Source organism: Lolium rigidum, chromosome 7 (genome assembly GCF_022539505.1).
Source record: "Lolium rigidum isolate FL_2022 chromosome 7, APGP_CSIRO_Lrig_0.1, whole genome shotgun sequence".
In the NCBI taxonomy this organism is placed as follows: Eukaryota; Viridiplantae; Streptophyta; class Magnoliopsida; order Poales; family Poaceae; genus Lolium; species Lolium rigidum.
The window spans coordinates 358,427,413-358,433,250 of NC_061514.1; positions in this window are offsets into that span (position 1 = coordinate 358,427,413).

Consider the following 5,838-nt stretch of genomic DNA (forward strand, 5'->3'; position numbering starts at 1 on the left):
CGAAGGGTTTTGCGAAGAAAAGGAGGCGAAAGGGGTCGTGGGCCCTCCACACCACATGGCGGCGCGGCCGGGGCTCAGGCCGCGCCGCCCTAGGGTGTGGGCCCACCCTGGCTCCTCCTGGCTCCTCCTTCGGGCTTCCTTCGTCATCTTGAAAAATAGGATTTTTGGTATAATTTCCTTCCACAGTTGATCTTCCGAAATATTGCGTTCTGACGGTGCTTTTTCCAGCAGAATCCTGGCTCCGGTGTTCGATCCTCCAATAATGATGAAACATGCAAAATAGATGAAATAACATAAGTATTGTGTCCCAATATGAAATATATCGATGAATAACAGCAAATTATGATATAAAATAGTGATGCAATTTGGACGTATCAACTCCCCCCAGCTTAGACTTCGCTTGTCCCCAAGCGAAGCCGAACTCGTAAACGGGTCCACATGTTTATGGAGTGAAGAGTCGATAAATAAAATACGGACAAGAAGCATCATATTCATTCACACAAGACATTATAGTAAACAACTTCCTCATATAACTCAACTTGAAACAAGTATAAGGTAATCACAAATAAAGGTGCATAAGGAATCATAATTGGTGATGGCAAACTTTGTTCTTGGTCAGAGAACATTTAATAGATTATATTTTTCTATTGAACAGCGCTCTCATATTAAAGTTTATAATGCACAACTTGCATACTCAATCATAATGGTCTCTTCATAATCAATGATAACTTGCAAAGCTATATTCATTCAGATAAAACTTGTACTAAACAAGGAAGAATAAAAGACATGATGTAGCAAATCACAATATAATGGTTTGATCACAACTACTCAAATGCTTGCTTGAGATGGAGAGAAATAGGTTTACTTGACTCAACATAAAGTAAAAGACGAGGCCCTTCGCGAGAGGAAGCGGGGATTAAATCATGTGCTAGAGCTTTTTCGAGTTTTGAAATCATATAAAGAGAATAAAAGTAAAGTTTTGAGAGGTGTTTATTGTTGTCAACGGTGGTAGCGGGTACTCTAACCCCCTTGCCGGACAACCTCCTAAGAGCGGCTCCCATAATATTTTCCTTTTGTGTGGCACTCCTTCCAACCTTTCTTTCACAAACCATGGCTAACTCGAATCCTCGGGTGCCTGCCAACAATCTCATACCATGAAGGAGTGCCTTTTTATTTTAGCTTTATGATGATGATGACACTCCCCCCAACCTTCTTACACAAGCCATGGCTAACCGAATCCTTCGGGTGCCGTCCATCAATCACATACCATGGAGGAGTGTCTATTTAGTTCAATTAATTTGGGACTGGGAATCCCATTGCCAGCTCTTTTTGCAAAATTATTGGATAAGCGGATGAAGCCACTAGTCCATTGGTGGAAATTGCCCAACAAGATTGAAAGATAAAACACCACATACTTCCTCATGAGCTATGAAACATTGACACAAATAAGAGATACTAAGTTTTGAATTGTTTAAAGGTAGCACATGAAGTATTTACTTGGAATGGTAGAAAATACCATGTAATAGGTAGGTATGGTGGACACAAATAACATAGGTTTGGTTGAAGGTTTGGATGCACGAGAAGTATTCCCTCTCAGTACGAGGTCTTTGGCTAGCAAGGTTAATTAGCAAGCATAAGAGTCGAGGAAACAAACAAATATACATATGATAGAAACAATCATGCATCTTCCTTGTAAGCACAAACAATTTTAACTTCAGAATAATGAGCTATGAGCTAACAAGAAAGACAATGAAACATCTACATGTATTTCTCTTTTCTATTTACACCTCAAAGTGTTGTTGCTATTGACCAATGCTAAGTTTGCCAAAACCAAATAGATTTATTCAATGCTCCCAAAGTGATACCAATACTAACAACAAGATGAGTCATAGAGAGTGCAAACTAAAATAAGATGTGCAATATGTAAATGATAAGACTTCTCATTAATATTCCATATCGATAACTCACACCAAGGGATACATAGACAACTAAAGGAGAGATACTTCCAAACGCAACCCATCCTATACGATAACTTCCCTATTCATGATATGACACTACTTGACAATAAAAGTAAAAGATAGTGATAATGTGATACCGCGGCATTCCCCAAGCTTGGAACAAACCAAGGGGATGCCAATACCGATGATGAATTACTCCACGAGGAGATGGTGGTGATGAATTCCCGTCATCGGACTTCCAAGGAAGAGGCTCTCCATCAAGAAACGACATCTTGGTCTCGGGAATCCACGAAGCGGCAGCACGGCTTATGTAGTTAAACCTGTTTTCATACTCACGGTTTTGATTCGAACGTCATAGAGTTGTGCTTGGAGCTTGTTGGTGGTGTCGTGAAGTGAGAGGATGTCGCTCCAAAGCTTCCCGAGTTTCCTTCTCATGTTCGGCAATGAGTTCGGACACAATCTGTGGAAGATATCCACCTCACGCTCAGCCATCTTCTTGTACTTGAAAACCTCTTGTTCTAGCTTCTCCATCCTGTCTTCCGAGGCTTCCTTCTCCTTTAGGACCACTGGACATCCTTGACCTGCAGTTCTCCTTCAACGAGCGGCAACTCACTGGGGTGCATCTTCAGCTCCTCCATGTACAAGTTGCCAACATCCTTGCTTCGGAGTTGTCCTTCGGAGCTTCCGACGAAGACATGGTGGCTCTAGATCCGAAGCAAATCCTGGCAGAAACAACTCGAAACAAAACACGTCGAGAACACGATATACGGACCTCCAGGGGTCCGGGGGATTATATAGCAAAAAATTTCTCGACAAAAGGAAAATACCAGATCGAACTAGAGTCGGAAAGGGGCGACGGGGCGGCCAAACCCTAGGGCGGCGCGGGCCCAGGCCAGGCCGCGCCGGCCTATGGTGGCGCCCCCTCGTGCGTCCATTCCACTCCGTTTCGAACTCGTAATTTCTCATATTTTCCAAAAACAGCGAAAATATTGTTCGGAAAGTAAATTGCGTACTTTTCATTACCAGTACTGTTACCTATTCAAAGTCGAGTTACGGCGGATTTGTCAATTTGTCCTTTGATGAAAGCTTCCGGTGTTTCCACTTGAATAATATCAACATCAACATTATAAGAATCACCCGAGATATAATGCTTGAGTCTTTGTCCATTCACCACTTGCGTAGCATTGCCTTGGAGAGAGCTAATCTTGATTGCTCCTGAGCGATACACCTCCTCGACAACATATGGTCCTTCCCATTTCGAGAGTAATTTCCACTGCAAAGAATCCGAGACGAGACCGATACAATAGGACTTTATCCCCAATATTAAACTCTCTTTTGATGATCCTCCTATCATGCCATTTTTTAACTTTTTCTTTAAAGAGTTTAGCATTTTCATAAGCTTCACTTCTCCATTCATCTAGAGAACTTAATTGTAGCAACCTCTTATCACCGGCAAGTTTAGGATCTTTATTTAATTCTCTAACAGCCCGATAAGCTTTGTGTTCTAATTCTAAAGGTAAATGACAAGCTTTTCCATAAACCATTTTATAAGGTGACATTCCCATGGGGTTTTTATAAGCAGTTCTATAAGCCCATAGTGCGTCTTTCAATTTACTAGCCCAATTCTTTCTAGATTTATTAACAGTTTTCTGCAAGATAGATTTAATTTCTCTATTGGATAATTCTACTTGACCACTACTTTGAGGATGATAAGCGGAAGCAATTCTATGATTAATTCCATACTTAGCAAGAGTTTTTCTAAAACCTCCATGAATAAAATGAGAACCTCCATCAGTCATAATATATCTGGGCACTCCAAATCTAGGGAAAATAATATCTAAAAGCATTTTTAAAGAGGTCTCACCATCGGCACTTTTTGTAGGTATGGCTTCCACCCATTTAGTAACATAATCAACAGCAACAAGTATATGAGTGTTACCTTTTGAAGAGGGAAAAGGTCCCATGAAGTCAAATCCCCAACAATCAAACGGTTCAATAACAAGAGTATAATTCATAGGAATTTCATTGCGTCTGGAGATATTACCAACCCTTTGGCATTCATCACAAGATAAAATAAACTTTCTCGCATCCTTGAAGAGAGTCGGCCAATAAAAACCTGATTGTAGAACTTTTTGCGCGGTTCTATCTCCGGCGTGATGTCCTCCATAAGCACTGCCATGACATTTACTCAATATCTCTTGTTGTTCATATTCGGGAACACATCTTCGCATAATACCATCCACTCCTTCTTTATATAAGTGTGGGTCATCCCGAAATAATGCCTCAAATCATAAAAGAATTTCCTCCTTTGCTTGAGCTGAAAAGGTTGGAGGCAAGTACTTGGAAACAATAAAGTTAGCATAATCGGCATACCAAGGACTGTCTCGCGAGCTCACCTTTATCACAGCCAATTGTTCATTTGGAAAACTATCATTAACGGGAACGGGATCATAAGCAATATTTTCCAATCTAGACAAATTATCAGCAACCGGATTATCAGCACCTTTCCTATCTACAATATGTAAATCAAATTCTTGCAAAAGAAGTACCCATCTAATAAGCCTCGGCTTAGCATCTTTCTTTGTCATTAGGTATCTAATAGTGACTTTTGAATCAACAATATAAGATCTAAATTTATCACAAGCAAAAACTACAGCTAACAATTCTTTTTCGAGTTGTAGCATAATTTCTTTGAGCAGACATCAAGAGTTTTACTAGCATAATGAATAACATTCAGTTTTTTATCTACTCGTTGTCCAAGAACAGCGCCTACAGACAAAATCACTAGCATCACACATAATTTCAAATGGTAAATTCCAATCGGGAGGTTCAACTATAGGAGCAGTTGTTAAGGCTTTCTTAAGAGTTTCAAAAGCTTCCTTACAATCATCATCAAAAACAAATGGTACATCTTTTTGAAGAAGATTAGTAAGAGGCTTTGAAATCTTGGAGAAATCTTTAATAAACCTCCTATAAAACCCAACATGACCAAGAACACTACGAATACCTTTAACATCCCTCGGATAGGGCATCTTCTCAATTGCTTCAACTTTAGCTCTATCAACTTCAATACCTCTCTCGGAAATTTTATGTCCCAATACAATTCCTTCATTAACCATAAAGTGGCATTTCTCCCAATTAAGAACAAGGTTAGTTTCTTCACATCTCTGCAAAACTTTATCAAGGTTTCGCAAGCAACTATCAAAAGAATTCCCATAAAAAGAAAAATCATCCATGAATACCTCTACAATACTTTCACAAAAACCATGAAAAATAGCAGACATGCATCTTTGAAAAGTAGCAGGAGCATTACATAGACCAAAAGGCATACGTCTATAAGCATAAGTTCCATAGGGACAAGTAAAGGTGGTTTTCTCTTGATCTTTAGCTTTAACAGCAATTTGTGAAAATCCAGAATAACCATCGAGAAAACAAAAATGAGTATTTTTAGACAATCTTTCTAGCATTTGATCAATAAATGGTAAAGGGTAATGATCTTTCTTAGTAACTTTATTAACTTTTCGAAAATCAATGCACATTCTATACCCTACAACCACTCTTTGAGGAATGAGCTCATCATTATCATTAGGCTACAATGGTCATACCTCCTTTCTTGGGAACGCAATGTACGGGACTAACCCATCTACTATCAGCAATAGGATATATAATACCAGCTTCAAGAAGTCGTAATACCTCATTCCTTACCACTTCCTTCATCTTCGGAATTAGACGACGGCTGAGGTTCAACAACGAGCTTTGCATCATCTTCCATATTAATAGCATGTTGGCAAATAGATGGAGAAATCCCCTTCAAATCATCAAGAGTGTAGCCAATAGCTCCTCGGTGTTTCCTCAATATTTGCAATAATCTTTCTTCTTC